Here is a 20,099-nt window from a genome sequence, read left to right as displayed (position 1 = left end):
TTCCCAGTGTTCTTTCTTTGGGTGTAGCTGCTTCTGTCCATCCTTGATCAATTGAAACTGAGTTAGATCTTCTCTTTGTCGAAGAGATCCACTTCCATAAGAATACATCCTCATACAGTATCATTGTTGAGATATATAATGATCTCCTGGTTCTACTCATTTCACTTAGCATCAGTTCATGTAAATCTCAAAGCTCCCCACAGATCCTTTGGGTTAACATGTTACATGCTAGAGCTGAAGCTATGTGTCCTATAATTCTCATTTCTATATTTACAGCTGGAAGAAGAGGTCAACGAGTCCTTCCTCACAACAATCTCTTTCTTTATCGTCTTTATTTTCTAGCATTTTCTTCTCTTTGTGCTTCATAACCTCATCACATCATTTTGCTACATAATTTTGTTTTGGCATCATTCCCATTAAAATGTAAGCTCCATGAAGACAGGGAGTATTTTTTCATTTTATATAGATATTTCCCAGACTTAGTTCACTTACTATATGCTCAATGAATTGAATGTAATTAGCTTTAAAAACAAGGACTCAGTCTTAACTAAATTGTGTTTCTTTCTCAAGACCTAGCAGAGTACATACTCCATAAGAAGAATTTGTTGTGAGAGAATTTGATAATTCAGGCTAAAAAGGAGTTGGATAGAGACAATACAAAATGACAGCAGAGTGAAATTAAGATTTGGTCCTGAGTGTAGTTAGAAAATTTTTTTTTTAATTTCATTTTTTATTCATTTTATTTTTGCAAATACATGCAAAGATAATTTTCAACATTTACCTTTGCAAAGCCTTGTGTTCCAAATTTTTCTTCCTCTCCCCCCTAAAAAAAGGCAAGCAATTCAATATAGGTTAAACATATGCAAGTCTTCAAAATGTATTTCCATATTCATCATGCTGTGCAAGAAAAAAAACAGATCAAAAGGGGAAAAAAAATAAGAAAAAGAAAGAAAAAGCAAACAAACAACAACAATAAAATACTATGTTTTGATCCATATTCAGTCTCCATAGTCCTTTCTCTGGATGCAGATGGCTCTTTTCCATCTATTTATTACAACTGTCCTGAATTATCTCATTGTTGAAAAAAGCCAAGTCCATCACAGTCAATCATCATATAATCTTGTTCTTATGTACAATGTTCTCTTGGCTCTACTCACTTCATTTAGCATCAGTCTTTTCAGGCTTTTCTGAAATCATCCTGCTGATAGTTTCTTATAGAAAAATAATATTCTATTACATTCATATACCATTCAGCCATTCCCCCACCGATAGGCATGTATTCACTTTCCAGTTCCTTGCCTGGAACTGGAAAAAAGTTACAACAAACATTTTTGTACTTGTGGGTCTTTTTTCCCTCTTTTATGATCTCTTTGGGGTGTAGATCTCTTTTGGGATATAGATAGAGATACGGTTGGAATCAAAGAAAATGCAAAATTTGGTAGCCCTTTCGCCATAGTTCCGAATTGTTCTCCAGAATGGTTAGATCAGTTCACAACTCTACCAACAATGTATTAATGTCCCAGTTTTCCCACATTCCCTTGAGCATTTATCATTGTCTTTTCCTGTCCTCTTAACCAACCTAAAGGTGTGAAATGGTACGTCAGAGTTGTCTTAATATGCATTTAAGAGAAAATATTTGGCAAAGGTCTTAAGACTATTATTTAGCCACATCAGGCCAGAAATGATTATTTCTGTTGCATCAGGAAACCAATATGGTGTCATGGAAAGAGACCTAGCCCAGGAGACAGAATAGTGGGGTTGTGTAATCCTGGTTAAATTGCTTCCTTTTATAGGCCTTGGTTTTCCCATTACTTTAAGGTTTGTGAAATGCTTGACATAGACCATTTCATTTGATCCTCATAGCCCTGTGAGGTACATGCTACAACTGTTATTATAACCAATTAACAGATGAGAAAACTGAGGTCCCAAAAGAAAAGTTCAATGGCATAGCTAGCCAATGCCTGAGATGAAATTTGAACTCAGGTCTCCCTGATTCCAAGCCCAGGGTCTAGTGGCTCAAATGAAGAGACTGGATTCAATTAATCCTAAATTCTCTTCCATCTATCAATTATAGGATTACTGCTTCACTGTTAATGAAGTCTAAGTTAACTTGCTGGCTATAAGCAAAAGAAGCTCCATTGCTATAGACTCTCTGGAAACAGCTCTTTGCTTTCATAGAGGAGTCTCTAGATCACATCAAAGAACTACAGGGCTTCCTCTTGTAATTAGAATGTCCCCTTGCCTCATCACATATGAAAAATGTGAGAGAATTTGGCATGTGTTCCCTAGTTATTTCTAAATTTCTATCTTGTTTCTCTGTTAAAATACAAACTTCCTTTTTTTTTTCTTTTTTTCTTTTTTTATCCCCAGTACTTAGTAGAGTGCCCGCTATATTCAAAATACTTAATAAATACTTGTTGAGAGATGCAAGATTATTCCAAAGAACTCATGATGAAAAATGCTATCTGCCTCTAGAGACAGAACTAATAGAATTTTTTTTTCCACTTTCTTTTTTGTTTGAGTTTTCTTCCACAAAATGACTAATATGAAAATGTTTTACATGATTGCACATGTATAACCTATATCAGATTGCTTACTGTCTCACAGAGGGAGCAAGAAGAGAAGGAAAGAATTTGGCACTCAAAAAAATTTTTTTAAGATTAAAAATGTTTTTATATGTAAATGGAGGGAAAATAAAATAACATTTAAAAATTAAAAATAAAAAATACTTGGTGATTGGTTGAATGATGTAGACAGAGGAAAAAGGCTAGAGGGAAGGGAGTAGATATTAATTAAGGACCGCTATGTATCAGGAATAGGGTTAAGTGCTCTATAAATATTATCTTATTTTAGCAATGGATATTGTCAAAGAGGATACATTCAGCCCTTCCCTGTATACACAAAGATGCAAAACAAAACATTAACACACACACACACACACACACACACACACACACACACACACACACAATCCATGTCTAGAATTTCTGAGACTGGAGGACTGTCATGTTCTACTATGGTCAAGATAAGCCAATTTCATGCTGATATGTCTTTCTTCAATGAGGAAATTCTCCACAGCTGCCTTTTTCTTTTATGAAAAGGATGACTTGATCAAAAGTCATGGCAATGGGATGGGCAGTGAGAAAGGCCAAGCCCAAGGCCAGTATCTCCTCCCTACAGCTCAGCCCTAAAACAATAGTAGACCTGGAATTCCGATAAATTATCCTTCAGATTTCTGTCCCAAATCACCATGTTTATAATTTAATATCTATGATTATAATGTAAAAATAAGAAAAAGAGCAACCAAAAGAGTCTGTAGCAATTTTCTGATAAAGTAAATTAGTTCTCCCCCCCCTCCATTTGGATTCAAACAGCCCAGAGAAAGGTTTTGTTTTGCTTTTTAAACTATGTGTTAATTAAAAATATGGAAATGGATTTTGAAAACCACAGTCCATCCCATAGTGGAAGGCCGATCGCCAGAGATCTGTTCACACAACCAGGCCTTTTTCCTGATGCATTTTAATAAAAATCTAAGTTGCTAATTGTTTTTGTACATGCTGTTCTCCAAAGGAAATTATGATTCCAGTGAAATATATAATTATGCTTGCAACAAACATGATAACTCAAGCTTAGGCAATACTGAGCAATTTGGGTCAGCAAAGCACTAAGCCAGAACCTGTTTTGTGCCATTGTTCTTCCCATTAAAGTCAAGGACCCTTTTCTGATTTTCACTAATTCTCATATTTTGATAGTATACATATTCAAAAGAGGCCTAGCTTACCATGCATCACTTCCCTTGAGAAATTTGGAACCAGGAACCTGGTAGATAGAAAACCAACTACTTGGGTCCATCAGGATGCCTATATCCCAACAGTGATAGGTTGAGTGAACTGAGTTTCTCTCCAGGGTGATGAAATTCAGGGAGGGCACTCAAAGAATTTCTTGGCCTTTAGAAGCATACAAACAACTAAATTCAGACATACATATGCACATATACTCCTTAACAATAACAGGTTAAAATAGGAAGCTCTTTCTTTCTTTCTTCTTTCTTTCTTTCTTTCTTTCTTTCTTCTTCTTCTTTCTTTCTTTCTTTCTTTCTTCTTCTCTTTCTCTTTCTTTTTCTTTCTTTTTTCTTTTTTCTTTCTTTCTTTAATTCTTTCTTTCCTTCCTTCCTCCTTTCTTTCCTTCTTCTTCTTTTTCTTCTTCTTCTTCTTCTTCTTCTTCTTCTTCTTCTTCTTCTTCTTCTTCTTCTTCTTCTTCTTCTCTTCTTTTCTTTTCTTTTCTTTTCTTTTTTTCTTCTTCTTTTTACAGCCTTACCCCTTGGTGAGTTCCTTCTTAACCCAATTTCTCATTGATTTTCTTCCCTCTGGCATCCAAACCAATGCAACTGAGGGCAAATTCCATATCACTTAACCCTAGGAGTTTCATGCTCCATGCACAAAAGAAGTTAGTTATGGCTCTGAGCTAGAAAAAATGCTTTAAAAAGTTTGAATCACAAATTATAGGCTCACACATGAAGGAATGAAAGAGAATTAGAAGTCATTTATTCCAAACTCATTTGACAATTAAGGAAACCGAGGTCTAGAGAAGGGAGATAGCATCCCATATTCATGTATGTATAATATCTATCTCACCAGTTACTAATCTAGTCCCTGGAACATAATATGTGCTTAAAATGCTTGTTGAATTAATTAGTGAATGGACCAAACAAAAGATAAAGAGGATCATGATAGGTAAAATAGATAATGTTGATTGCATAAAATTAAAAAGGGTTTGCCCATACAAAGTCAGTGCAGCCAAAATTATATAGAAAACAAATAAATAGGGGAAAAAATTTAAAGCAAATTTCTCTTCCTATAGCCTCATTTCTTAAACACATAGGGAGTTGAGTTAAATTTATAAAAAGTTAGAACCATTCCCCAATTGATAAATGTTTCAAAGGACATGAACAGATAGTTTTCAAAAGAAGAAATAAAAATTATCAATATCAATAGTCATATGAAAAGATTGCTTTGAATCACTAATAATTAGAAAACACATATGAAAACAACTTTCAGGTACCACTTTACACTCATCAGATTGGCTAAGATGACAGAAAAAGAAAATGACAAATGCAAGAGGGAAGTGGAAAAATAGGGATACTAACACACTGTTGGCAGCTAGGTAGTATGTAGTATAGAATGCCAGGCTTGGAGTCAGAAAAACTCATATTCCTGATTTCAAATCCAGTCTCAGATACTTACTGCCTGTGTCACCATGGGCAAGTCACTTAATTCCATTTATCTCAATTTCCTCCTCTGTAAAATGAATTGGAGAAGAAAATGGCAAACTACTTCGGACATAATTGAAAAATGACTAAACAACAATGTACCATTGGTAGAGTCGTCCATTTTGGTCAAATCATTCTGAAAAACAATTTGGAACTATACCCAAAGATTATAAAACTGCATGTATCTTATGATTCTTTAATAACACTACTAAATCTGTACTTCAAAGAGATCAAAGAAAAGTCAAAAGACTTATATGTACAAAAATATTTATAGCAGCTCTTTTTGTGGTGGCAAAAAAAAAAAAGGAAATTTAGGGGATGCTTGTAAATTGGGAAATGGCTGTATAAATTATAGTATATGATTATGATGGAGTATTATTGTGCCATAAAAAACAAAGAAGGAGATGGTTTCAGAAGAAAGCTGGGAAGGTTTGTATGAACTGATGCAAAGTGAAATGAATGGAATGAAATCACTGAATATAGTAATGGCAATTTTAATGATGATCAACTGTTAAAAAAAAAAAAACTACTATGATCACTATAATGAATGATCCATGACAGCTCTAAAGCACTCATGATGAAAAATAACATTCACTTCCAGAGAGAGAACTGGTTAACAGAGTATAGGTTGAAGCAGACTTTTTTCATGTTCTTCATGTTTCTTGCTTTATTTTTTAAAACCAATGACTAATATGTAAATATGTTTTGCATGACTTCACATTTATACTTGATATTCTATTGCTTCGTTTCTCAATGAGTGAGGGAGTGGCTAGAAGATAAAAAAAAAATCTGGAACTCAAAATTTTTCAAAATGAATGTTAAAAATAACCATTTAAAAAGTGAGTAAATGAGGGTGATAATTGTTAGAACTGGGAATGAAATCAAAATCCACTAACTCCAAATGCAGCATTGATTTCTTTCCTTTTTTTTGGTAGTCCTTTGAATCGCCTCAAGTACTCTCCTATATTAATCCCTTCTCTTTTCTGCTGACAAAGTTATTTTCCTAAAGCTCAAGTCAGAACATGTCATCTCTCTTCCCTACTTGATGAGCTCTAGAGGGTCCCTATTACCTTCAGTATCAAATATAAAGCTTCCTATTTGTTATTTAAAGCTCTTTATAAACTGATCCCGTTCTACTTGTTCTAGCCTCCTTGCACCTTCCTAGCTATCACATACTCTACAATCCTGTGACAGTTCTAGTTTCAGTTCAACAGACATGGTGCCCAATCTCCCATCTCCAGTTCTTTGTACTACAAATACTCCCTCACTTAAACCCTCAGTAACCTTTAAGGTTAAGTTCAAATAGTACTTTCTATAAAAAGCCTTTCTAGGTCCCCTTTAGCAGCTAATGTCTTCCTTTCTGAGATTATCTCCCATCTATTCTACATATATCTTATGGGCATGTAATTATTTTCATGTTATCGCCCCCAGGATCAGTCTAGCAGGAAGCAGAAGGCAGAGAGCCAGGAAAGCTGCAGCTTGGTACCCGGCAGCTCTGACTGCCTCAGGAGACCAGTCCCAAGGGCTTGTGATTCAGGCCCAGGCTCCAGTCGTTCTGACTCTGGGCAATAGGCAGGGGTCCCAAGCACAGACTTAGACATGGAAGAAGACAAAGAACCAGGTTTATCTTGGTCCATCTCTATCGTTTGTGATCTCTCCAAACCTCAGGTCATCTTATGGAATGAATCAGAATTATTTTCAACATCCATTCCAACCTTAAATTCTATACTGAGACCGAGGATCGAGACAAGGCCCTCCATTACAAGGAATAGAGTGACCAGGAGTGATGTGACTCGATCCAGGGGCAGCTCCCCTGTGGATCTAAGAGTTTTCATTGCATCTTCTTCTCTATCCCATCAAAGATTGGGTTGATCCTTAAGCTCTGAGGACTCTGGGATTCAGCACAGAATCAGCGATACAGTGTTGCAGCTGGAGTTAAGACCTAGATTCACATCCCACTTCTGACACCTAGGGATTTTGTGACCAAGAACCAATCACCCAAGCTCTTGAAGCCTCCATTTCTTACTCTATAGTCTTATGTTACGAACAGAATCTTCATTGTACTTGGCCCTAGAAGGGGTTGACAAAGCATGATGAACATTTATCTTCTAGATTTGTTCCTGAGGAGCCCAAGGCAGCCTTGTCCAGAAGTACTGGAGCTAATGTCAGGAGACTGAGTTCAAACTCTGAGAAAAAATGACTCAGCTGCTCTTTTATCATCCCTGTAGGAAGTGTGTTGCCCACATGATGTGTACATCCACATGGCTTTGTCTATATGGGGATTGTGGAGAAACTTTGATAGTTACCTCCTCTCCCCAGTAAGATTTCAGTTCCTGCCTAAGGAGTAGCAAGAGAAGAAGCAATAAAGCTGGCTACTATTCTTCTCTGAAATGGGGTATCCAGCTGGAATTACACCTCTTGACTCCCTTAAATATTGCCAATCTAGAGGAGTGAATGTTTTCTTAGGTTCAAGCTTTCCTAATATTTTTCCTCTAGAGAAGAAGGTTTATCTCTGAAGGCAAAATACAAAAAGTCATCACCAATATTTAATAATAAATAAAATCATTTATCCAAGCTGATAGCAAAAAAGTAATATAAATTAGAAGATGCTAAGAGTCTTTTTTTTTTTTTCCTGAGGCAATGAAGGTTAAGTGACTTTGCCCAGGGTCATACAACTAGTAAGTGAAAAGTGTCTGAAGGCAGATTTGAACTCAGCTCTTCCTGATTTCAGGGCTGGTATCCTATCCACTACACCAACTATCTGCCCCAATACAATAGTCTTTTATCTGGGAGAAAGCTGAGATCTGGCTCAACCAAGAGAGAGGTTGCCCAGTCTCACCCTGAAATTGAAGTAGACAAGATATAAATCTGAGAGATGTGGAAGAGCTGGATTTCCCCAACGAGTTTGCTGCTTTCAGTCTTTTTTCCCCCTCTCTCCCTGGAGCTGACTGTGATCTCTCTCAAAGAATGGAGGAAAAGAATTTCTCTCTTCTCCAAAACTCTGGAGCCACCTCTGTCCCTCCCACAGGAGCACAGAGTGACATCATCATTATCCCCACCAAAGAGGAAGATCTTAATGCAAATGCTTCAGGCTTAAAGCCAGGCTTACCGCTGCCAAATGGCTACAATGACCCTTATACTTTTGATCTCCCAGGGTTATTATGAAAAAAGTTTACAAACTTTAAGCCTACTTGGAAATAGAATTGTTATTAAGAATAATATCTAGTCAAGGTGGCCCAAAGAAGAGAAGGCTAACCTTGGAATTGGGAAAACCTAAGTTGTGATGTTACCTCTTGTGCTTTCTAACCAGTTGTGTGGGTCTGAGCATATCACTTAACTATTCCCTGACTCAATTTCCTCATCTGTAAAATAGATAAATAATAGTATTTATGAGGAACAAATTGACATAATTCATAAATCACTTTGCAATTCAATAAGTAAATTCAATTCAATAAACATTTATTAATCACCTACTATGTATCGGGCACGATGGATAAAAAAAGGGGGGGGAAGATAATTCCTGATTTCAAGAAGTTTGCAATCTAAATGCTATTATCATCATCTATATTAAAATAAAATTATCAAGAGGCAGCTATTAGCTTAAAGGATCTGGGTGCTAATTACTATTCATGTAATCTTGGGCAAATCCCTTCATCTCCATAGGCCTGAGTTTCCTCAATTTTAAATGAGGGACTTGGACTAAATCACCTCCAAGGTGCCTCCCAGCTCTAAATCAATAATCCTATGAATTTTAGATCATTTGTAAAGAAGAAAAAAAAATCCACTTTAATCTTCACAAGAAATTTTAGAGCTAGAAGAGAATCTTGAAATCACATAAACCAATTATTCATTTGACAGAAAAAAAAAAAAAATTGAGACTTAAAATGACTCCCAAGACCACAAAGCTTGTTGATGACAAAACCAGGACAGGAAATTATTTCTCTTGTTGCCCAGTTCAATACTCTTTCCATAATTTTTTTAAAATATCTTTTCCAAAATATTGTGTTTATAATGAAGATGTTTCTTCCAGTGTGCTTCTTTGCATTTTTGACTTTTAAAAACAAGAGGGACTTTGTAGTCACCTTATGATTCATTCGAGTTCCAATCAGTATTACCAATTAAGCTCTTATTCTCCTGGGGGATACAACATAGGAACATACAAGACAAGGATTTCAGTTAACTGGGGATCCCAACTGGCATTCAGTGTTCAGAAAAGGAAGTTTAGAACCAAGGAAGTCAAGTTACCTGCCTGGTTCAGAAGCCAAATGAGAACCTACTCCCCTGACTTGAAATCGAGAGCTCTTTCCACATGGCCCTGCTCCTGTATAGATAAATAGACACAAAATATATACAAGGCATTATGAGCTAAATTCAAGAAAAAGCTTGAACTAACAACTTGGAGGCTCTAAAAAAGGCTTCATGGAGGAGGCAGCATCTGAACTGTATGTTGAATGAAACTATAGATTCTGGAGTGCATAAGAGAACGTGAAACTGTGGAAATAGGAAGTGGAATATTTTGTAAGGGTGAGTTCAATAGCCTAGGAGAATATGACTAGAAATAAAGTAAAATAAAATGGGAGCAGTAGATCTCTCCATTCCCCCACTCCCCAAAATTGTTCACCCTCCCAGGATGATGGTAGATTTCAGAAAATGACCTGAAAATCTTACTTATGGAAGCTTTCAAGGTAACTTAGCAATAGAGATGGCCACCAAATCTAAATATTTACCATCTAAAAATCGAGTTAGCCTATCACAAGCAAGTGACCTTCATCATGTTCACAATAACTTGCCTTGAGCCAGCTGGGCTCCATCTTGCCTAATGGAGGCCCCTGAGAGAGCTTGGGAGGTCCCTGAAAGCAATGACTTGTACAGTGCGTGGGACGAGAAGGTGCTTGGCACAGTCCCTGGGGAGGAAGGGTTTGGTTGCTTCCTGTGGGAGCTTTTGGGCCAAACACAGATGAGGAAACTGGCAACGGTCAATGAAGGAGCCCCAGAACACTGCCCTGTCCACCCCGTAAAGACCCGGAGCTGGACGCTGGCTGCTCAGCAGTTAGTTAAAGGATATTAAAAATGCACAGCACCAAGGGAAAATATTTATAGGCGTGACAGCAAGTTTCCTTGTAATAATTTATGGGCTAACTGCAGAAAAAGGAAACACACAAACGTTGAATAAAATAGCCAATATGTAAACATCATGGCTTCTACAAACTCTCCCATTAAAAATTAGGATTGAGGTTTAGTAAAGTAAATGACTACATTTCAGTGGTCAACAATGGCCTGCATGCTAAGGGTTACTGACTGATTTATAATTTCCTGGGTTGTTGCTTTATTTTTTTTTTTTTTAAGAATCTATATTTGTCAGCACAATTTTTATGTCTCATTCCTTAAAATAGTCACCAGAGATCTCAAAAGATACATAATGTTGCTTTGATTTCTCCAAAGATCTCCTAGCTCATGAAAAATGTCCAAGCTTATCACAAAAAGGTTTTTATTTGTGAACAGAACCAGCTTCCAGGTAGCCCCAGCCAGGATAATGTTCCTTCCCCCTTTTCTCTTTCCCTTCTTACAAGTTAACCCCGATCTGCCATGTAAGTGGCCCTCCAGATGCCATACTTTGAAGTCAGGTTAATGACCTGTGTGGTTCACTGCCTTTCTGTATTACAAGTTGCAAAATTGAGTCAGGAGAGGAGCAGAGATGGAAAGAAACCCAGGATGTTCCCATCCCAAGCTCTTGTGCTGAATGAGCAAAATTTACCCAAGAACTCTGCCTTGAAACTCTTTTTCAAAGCTTCAACTGCCCCCTTGCAGAAGTTATCCCATTCCCCATACTTCTGAACAGCTAGCATTAAGAAATAGCAAGGAAAACAACAGTAGAAGTCAATTCCCCCAAAGATCTCCATGCTCAACATGCAATGCAACATGGCAACCACAAAAACTCTAGTGTGGGTGAGGATTGTGATCATGTCACCTGAGAAATGAATAAGGTTGGATCCACTTGGTCCCTTGAAGAAGTGAATGGAAGTTTCATTGGGACCAATTTAGGCTGGATGGTAGGGAAAAAAGTCCTGACTACTAGAATTATCCTAAAGTAGAATGGGATTATGCTCCGACCTCATCCCACCCCACCTCACACACACCCTCCCATCCCACTCCCAATTTCCTCCTCTCCCACACTGGGGAAGGGGAGTCGGCAAGCAAAAGTTATACGAGCATTTGTAAGACGTGTTGTAATGGGGATTCTTTTTCAGGCGTGGGTTGGACTGGATGGCCACTGAGCTTCCTTCCAAGTCTGAGATTCTGTGATTTTATGAAAAAGAAGAAAATCAAACATTTTAAAAGTTTTCCTTGACAAACATCCAGGTACATATGTGGGTGCCATGGAATGAAGTAACCTGATGATGTTTGAAATCAGAAATGTCACCAAGAAAATCTCTGTCAAACTGAACTAATATAATGTACCAATAATTGACTTCCTAGTTCTTAAAAATAAACCCCATGGAACATTTACTCAAGGTTCAAATATTCATAAGTGCTCATTTAAATAGATTTGGATTTCATTTCATACTGAGAGTTCTGTGCTTAAAACCCTTCGAAATACTTTACATTTCATTTTCTGATTCACCATTGGGAGTGTAAGCTACTAATTTAATGGAATAGATCTTTCCAAAACAGCCAGGATTTGCTATGTAGTTTTCCAAGTATTTTTTTTTTTCCTGGTAACAACAAACTGTATTTTCTTTTTCCCCCTTTGCATACACCTTTATTTGGTTCTCAAAAAGGGGAGAAACATAAAAGTGAATGAAAAATCATGTACCCCTCCCAATAAAATTTCCAACTCTGTATAAGGCACTCAACTTAATGGATCATATTTTTAGCCACTGTAAACACTCCTTAAATATTATACAAAGAAATGGGATAAGATGCATGAAAAAACATAATATTGTATTTAATTATTTGTATGTCTCACAGCAATCAATACTATGCTATTAGCATTTATTTTCCATTGCATAGTATTAAAACCATAATAAATAATATTAAAAGTATCATACATTAAGATGTATCAGGGAATTATGATGTGGTGTTGCTACAAACTATGTTTTTTAACTCTCAATTCAATACACTCCAACAGTTATAAATTAAGCACCCACTACAATGTGCTCCCTATTATGCTAAACAGTGGAAACAGGATAGGGATATGAATTGTGATTTTTTTATTATTACTAAGTGAGGAAATTCCCTCTACTGATGCTGGTTGTTATTTTCTCTGTAATTAATAGTCAGATACTGAAAAGTTAAATGCTCTGTCGCAGCTTGAATAGGTCATCAGCAGGACTTGAAGCCAGAGCTTCCAAAATCTAAGACTAGTTCTCTGTTCACCATGACACATTTCCTCTCCTAGGGTTCCAAAGACCAAAATAAAACTATTTCTGGCATCGAGCTCTTACATCCAATCAGAGGAACTCTTATTAAAGATAATACTTTTTAGCATCAGATTCTTTAAGTTTTGGGGGGATTGGTTTTGAGGAGTTGTTTTGTTTTGTTTTTTTAACATAACCCATTTAGGAATAAAAACTGAAACCCTGTAATTAGAGTGGGGAAACAGGGACTTTGTCCAAGGGAACACATTCAGGGGTTACTGGGAGTGATTCAGAAGCATATAGGAATGATGGCACTAATCCTAAAGTTAACATGATAATTAAAATAGGAAGCTAATAGATGAAACGCTAGAACTGGCACCTGGGTGCTTTTCTGCTCCACCCCTCCGCTGAGGTAATGCTTCCTGCTGATTGCCCGAGGCATGTAATCCCTAGGTTTAGGGTTCCACTCTCAGATGCCGGCCCCTCAGAGTCAATAATCAATCAATAAACATTTATTAAATTCCTACTATGGATGGCTAGCAGCGAGACATACAAAAACCAAGGTAGAATTGGCCCTGCCCTCAAGGAACTTCCATTCTAATGTGAGAGATAGCACGTCCATATGTAAGCATGGAGATATTACATACATGGTGACATGTGGAGGAATGAGATGGCACAAGCTGCTGGAGAACTTGGAAAGGCCTCATACAATAATAATAATAATAACAATAACAATGCATGAGCTGTCTTGAAGGAAACCAGAGATTCTTAAAGGCAGAAACAAGGAGAGTGTTCTCTGTGGAATTACCCTTTCCTTCAGAAAATGTCTGCACTCTATCCTGAGATTATTTTTCCCCCCCTTGATTTATCCATTTATCCATTTTTCCCAGTCATAGCCCAGTGTCTTGGAAAGAGCACTAGAAAATAGTGAGTTTATGTTATGGTGCAAAGGGAACTAAAAAGCAAAAGAAAGTAACATCTGGGACAAACTGATGCAGAGGGAAGTCAGCAGAACATTATAATCAATGACTGTGGTAACTCAAATGTTGTCAACCCTGATTATGATAACTCAGATGTTATCAACCTTCTGTTCTGTGCATAATATAAATACTATTTCTATGTATTCTATATAGATTATATTATTTATATGAAGGCTATACCTATAGTACTGTATGTGAACTGTATACACACACATACACTGTATATATATATGTTTGTAGACTATAGGTACTATGTATATGTATGTTTATTTGTAAACTAGAGGTACTATGTATATGTATGTTTATTTGTAGACTAGAGCTACTATTTATATATGAATTATATACTATGCATATAGGGGTTATAAATTTCATATATTCATAAACACACACAATTTTCCAAAAATCTTCAGGCAATTTTAAGCTTAAAACTTGGATTACCTGGATACCTATATTTCAACTTTGTACTACTTTATAAATCTTATATATTGATTTATATGTGTACAAGTTGATTTCTTAAATAGACTATAAGCTCTGAGGGAAGGGACTGACCAGGTTTCCCTCATACCTGGCACATTTGGCACATAGTATTTGTTATTGTGCAATCCTGTCCCACGCGCCACGATGTCGTTTGGGGCTCTCTCAGCAAAGACACTGGGGGAGTTTGCCATTTTCTTCTCCATTTTACAGATGAGGAAACTGAGGAAAACAGAAATAAGTGACTTGCCCAGGATCACACAGAGAGTAAGTGTCTGAGGATGAATTTAACTCAGTTCTCTCTGACTCCAGGGTCCATTGCACCTCCTGGCTGCCTGAATGATTAAATGTTTCATAGGAGTTTATTTTGTTGATAGTGGTTTCCTGTTTCAAAAGGCTCATGGGCAGAGGGGGCGGGACAAAGGGAGCTCATATCTGGAAATATCTCAGTGCATAAAAAGGCATCAATAAAACTTTGTGGAAGAGAAAATGTTCCTTTTCTATGACTCACCATAGGAACCTTCCTAATCTGAAGCCATCAAGATCTGCTCTCCCTTTTGTCCAAGGCTTCCTACAATCTGAAAGTAAAATTAAAAAAAAAAAAAAATAGTGAACCTGAAAAATGATATTTATGTCTCTTAGATAAGTTTAAATTTTTTAGCTTAAAATTGCCCTAAATTTTTTGGGACACTCTGGGCTTTAAATATTTTCATTTTATAAATGAGGAAACCAAAAGTCCAAGAGAAGAAATATAATGTCTTCTAACTTGTACTGGAATGGAAAAGTCAGGCAGCTGATTGAGAGGATTGGCCCAATAAATAACGTGTGTGTGTGTGTGTGTGTGTGTGTGTGTGTGTGTGTGAAAGGTGTTAACCCAGGTGTCCTGCCAGAGCCTAAATTGGTTTACCATTGGCTGCCAACACAAATTCCTTCTGCAGTTTCAGCTGGAATGGGTGTCCTTCATTTCCTGCCTTAACTTGTTCTTCCTTGTTATTGTGCCTTGTTCAGGTGCGTGTGTGTGTGTGTGTGTGTGCATCTGATGATCTCAAAGGCCTATTAAGTTAGAAATGTCCAAACTCCACCACTTTGCTGCTGATAAAAATAGAAGTCAGCTATTTATTACTTCTCCCCTCATACAGTGCAGAAACCTGGCAACATTTTGAACTCTTTGAAAATGTAAACACTGCCTATTAAGCAATAGGGATTTTTTTTTTAATGCGTTGCAGTTTCAGATTAATTTTCAAGTTGAAAAATGCAAAAAACCTGGTGTCTCTAGCAAATTTAATATTGCCCACATTCAGCACAACAAATTTAATAGTCTAAACCCCCAAGAAAACTTCTCGGCATGTGGCTTGTCCCGCCTCGTGCAAGTGGTTCTGATAACCTCCCATTTTACATTTCCTCTCTTTTCATTTTAAATTTATGGCCTCAATGAGGCATTAACAGACTTGTTGCAGGTGGCATTCATATGCTGGTACCACTGGATGTTTCACATATTGTGGGCCTTCGGTACCACAAATATACTCACTAAAATTAGTTTTTTAGTATTCACAAAGAGGGGGAGGGAGCAGTTTTCAGGACCAAATAAAGAATTCTTTTAATCGTATTTCCAAATGGACACTACTTGTCTTTCTCTTTAAAACTATCAACCAAACCTGGGGGAAATAGATTAAAAAACAAAAACTTTATCACCACCTTCTTTTCTCATCTTTTTTTTTTCTTCTTTCTACCTTTTATCCTCCATTCCTGAGGTCTTACACATTCAGCCTCTGCCTCTTCTGAGCAAGAATTTTTCAGTTGTTCAAACTCCCAGCTCAATTTCCTTTTTAAGTCTCAGTTATATTTTGTTCACGGGCCCAAAACATAGACAGCCGAACGAATTTAGCTGCTTCCAAAAATACTCACCTTTTCAGCAGGCCCTAAATGTGGAAAGTTGTAATTCCAAAGAAGTTTTTCTCCCCCACCCCCCTCAAAAAATGATGAACCATTTATGGACTTATAATGCCAGCCATTTAGTCATCTTAATTACAGAATTCACTGGGGCCCCAAACAGCCCCATCTTTTATTTTCTCAGTATTAATTCGGACTAACAGTTCTCTGCTACAGATGCTCAAATAAGATTCTGACACTTAAAACAAAAAAACAAAACAAGATGAAGGACTAAAAATTCTTTCATTCCATGTCTGCAGGCACATTACACAGCCCAAACTGACCCTGACCTTAGCCTTAGCTGAATTCAAAGACCCTGACATTTATCCCCTCAGTGAAGAAGTCCATTTTATACCACATACATAAATGCAGCAAAATATTCCTGCAGCCTTAAGATGCTGCTAAGTAAATAGTCGTTTTCATCTCGAGCCTATTTGGAGCTGTGACATTTGGTGCTATGAATATTAAGATATGCCAAAGAGGCATTTATTTGACACTTGAAACTTCTGGCTAGATATAGTATTATTATTTTTTTTTAACGCTATAGTATAATTCGACCAACACAAATGGTCCTTCAAAACAGAAGGGAGCTGAGACCATAAACAGATGATTTTGTTGTAACTAAATGGGGGGAAGAGTTTGTTTTCAAGTAACAGATAACATCTGGGGGGGTGAAATAGGAAGTTACATGGGCAGATTATGCAAAGCTAATTTTCCATTGACCAGATCTGTAGCTGTTATTTATTATATGCCCACTTAACAGTCCATTATTCTGTTTATAAATGTATTCTTTTCTTCAGGAGAGGTTTTTGTTTGTTTATTTGGTTGGTTTTGATTTTGTTTTTGTTTTTGTTTTTTTAAAAAAACTCACCTTGGTCAAAATGGTTTGCTCATTATCAGTCTCCCTCCCCTCAACCCAAAAAATAAAGCAGAGGGGGGTTGGGAGTACCAGGAAACAGCATGATTGTTTTTATTATATCCATTTGTGTGCATGCATGCACAAGCAAAAAAAAATTCAAAAGGGGGAAGGGAAGGAACACATTTTATTGCTTTTCATTCAAAGTCATATTTAGAGGGTATTTGAAAGTCAGGCAAAAGCAAATCATTTGGCCAAATGGATGTACCTAATCAGGAACTTCTGATTTTTAATCTCCGAATTAGGCCTCAGGCAAGTGACTTAAATTCCCTCCCTCTGTTTTCTCCTCTGTAAATGGCAGGGGGGCAGGAGGGGGCCAGGCTAAGAGGGATGGGGGTGGGGAGCAGAACCAGGGTGCGAAGTATATGGGCCAGCATATGTTTGTTTTTTTATGAACGTTTTTAATACTTTCTCTCTTTGGTTGTTGCTTTTTTTCCTTATACCAAAATAAAAGAGATTAACCAAATCCTTTGAATAGCCTATTATATTTTGGAGGGAAAGTTTTTAAATAATGAGAATTCAACAGTAGGACATGAAAAGAATTCTAGCAATCATTTTATTTAATTTGCTTCCACTGTTCTGATTTGAAAAAGTTAAAACTTTCAGGGAAAGAAACTTAATAATGCTCTCTTCCCCCTCCCCCTTTCCCTCCCTTTTCCCCCCTCTTGTCCCCACTCCTCTCCTTCCCTCCTCCCATCTCTGTTTTAAATAGGTTTTATTACAGAACCAATGATATTATAAAACATGAGGTTTTGTTAAAAAAAAAAAAATACAAAGACCTAATTGTATTTTTGAAAGGAAAGTATTGCATCAGCCAGCTTCATTTAAACACATTTGCTGGCTCTGGGCTCTCACCACAATTCATTGGTTCTAATTTTCTCTGAATTTGTTGTGTGTGTGTTTTTTTAAATGCAGCTTTTAAGAACAATTCATAATAACACTTGGGAGATATTTTGTTGGCCTTTAAAATATATGTCATGTAATGTATTAATGAAGAGACTCTATGGTGAGACCATTTTGCAATTAAGACACAATTTTCCTTTAGTATCTTCTTGTTGCTGTTGTTTAAACCTTAATTTGGTGAATGTGATGGTTCATGGGAAGTCAGTATAATGTAACTAATGCACCTAGAAAACTCTGCAGTGGCCGGGGGTTTTCAGGGATGCTACCCAGAGGTCCCACCAAGAAGGGATGCCGCCAAGCCCAGGGCCCACCTGAAGGACAGAGAGCCTTCCTCTCAGACAGGTCACAGGGCAATCAATATTTCAGTCTTGTCAGCTCAGGGAGATCCTATCTGCTCATTCACCTGAGCAGGGGGTGGAAAATGCCCAGACAAACAAAATCACAGAGACTGAGCTCCCCGGCATATAAGGCTTCTGCCACTAATATTTCAACAACACCGAACACCCACAGGAGGAGTTGTGAGGGGCCAGACTTAACCTAAAGGTAATCTCGGATTATTCCCATATCCCCCGTCTTTGTTAATCATCACATGCTCCCCAGACAGAGCTGGTGAAAATGGCGAAATTGTGCTAACTGGAGCCCCTCCCAATTCAGGTGACATGATCTCGACTGGACTCTCTCTAAAGCAAGGCAAGTCTTCTACATCTCCCTAAAGGAATCACTAGCCAAGCATTAACATGCAGCTCTGCCAGACCTGGGCTCTCCTCAAACTTTTCATGGCATCTTCTCTGCCCGGCTCTGAGCTATGGACTGACTCACATGCCAACAAAAAGATGGAGGCCGTTTGCTAAGAGCTCTCTTCTCTCTTCTGTTTCATCTCACATTGCTCAGAGGCTTTCCTGCACTACCACCTCTGCCCCCACCTCATCCCCCAGACTTTACAAAAAGAGGTGACACTTCTTGTCAAGACAAACCTCCCTATGTGCCCAGGAGATCCCATTCCATCCTGTCTTCTCCAACAGATTGTCCCCCTCTATCATCCTCCCTCTTTATTAATTTTTATTCTCTCTTCCTCCCTCCCTCTATCCTTTTCTTTCTTCTTCCCTCTGTCCATCCTTTTCTTTCTTCCTCCCTTCCTCCCTCACCCTCTCTCTCTTCCTCCCTCATTCCCTTCTTCTTCCCCCCCCACCTTTTGTCTCCTTCTCTTTCCTTCTCTTGCTGTCTCTCTGTTTCACTCCTCTTTCTGCCTCTGTCTCTGTCTCACACTGTCTCTCTCTCTCTCTCTCTGACTCACTCTCTTTCTCTCTCTTCTTCTCTCATTCCCTTCTTTTTTTGCCCCTCCTTTTGTCCCCTTCTCTCTCCTTCTCTTGCTGTCTCTGTCTCTGTCTCACACTGTCTCTCTCTCTCTGACTCACTCTCTTTCTCTCTCCTCTCATTCTCTTCTTCTTCCCCCTCCCTTTGTCCCCTTCTCTCTCCTTCTCTTGCTGTCTCTGTCTCTGTCTCACACTGTCTCTCTCTCTCTGACTCACTCTCTTTCTCTCTCCTCTCATTCTCTTCTTCTTCCCCCTCCCTTTGTCCCCTTCTCTCTCCTTCTCTTGCTGTCTCTGTCTCTGTCTCACACTGTCTCTCTCTGTCTCTCTCTCTGACTCACTCTCTTTCTCTCTCTTCTTCTCTCATTCTCTTCTTCTTCCCCCCTCCCTTTGTCCCCTTCTCTCTCCTTCTCTTGCTGTCTCTGTCTCTGTCTCACACTGTCTCTCTCTGTCTCTCTCTCTGACTCACTCTCTTTCTCTCTCTTCCTCTCTCATTCCCTTCTTTTTTTGCCCCTCCTTTTGTCCCCTTCTCTCTCCTTCTCTTGCTGTCTCTGTCTCTGACTCACACTCTCTACAGTTTTTCATTCTTCCAGCCTGTTCAAAGTTACCCATGATCCAATGGTCAAACCCAAAAGCCTTTTCTTGACTTTTTATAGTCTTTGTAGTCTCTGATATTGTCACCCTGGAGCAGGCCCTCACCACCTACCCCCTTCCCGAACTATTACAGTAACTCCTCTTTCCCCATTTCAATCCAATCAAGAGGCAGTTGATGGTATAGTGGATAAAGTGCTGGGCCTAGAGTCAAGAAAGTATGAATCTAAATCTAGCCTCAGACTCTTACTGTGTGAGCCTGGGCAAGTCACTCGACTACTATTTGACTCAGTTTCCTCATCTGTAAAGAGGTGTAAATTATTATATTTCCACTATGGGTTTCCCTGATTCTCTTCAAAATTAAGGTAA

At 38.0% G+C, this 20,099-nt stretch overlaps 1 protein-coding gene across 1 annotated transcript in view; it reads left to right on the top strand.

Moving 5' to 3' along the window:
- The window catches only part of CABCOCO1 (ciliary associated calcium binding coiled-coil 1), a 159,193-nt gene that overhangs the window by 124,277 nt on the left and 14,817 nt on the right, over positions 1-20,099 (top strand). The window lies entirely within an intron of this gene.

This window comes from Antechinus flavipes, chromosome 2, assembly GCF_016432865.1.
Source record: "Antechinus flavipes isolate AdamAnt ecotype Samford, QLD, Australia chromosome 2, AdamAnt_v2, whole genome shotgun sequence".
Taxonomy (NCBI): domain Eukaryota; kingdom Metazoa; phylum Chordata; class Mammalia; order Dasyuromorphia; family Dasyuridae; genus Antechinus; species Antechinus flavipes.
Note: the sequence above shows the minus strand (reverse complement) of the source record. Positions and strands in the feature narration are given on the sequence as shown.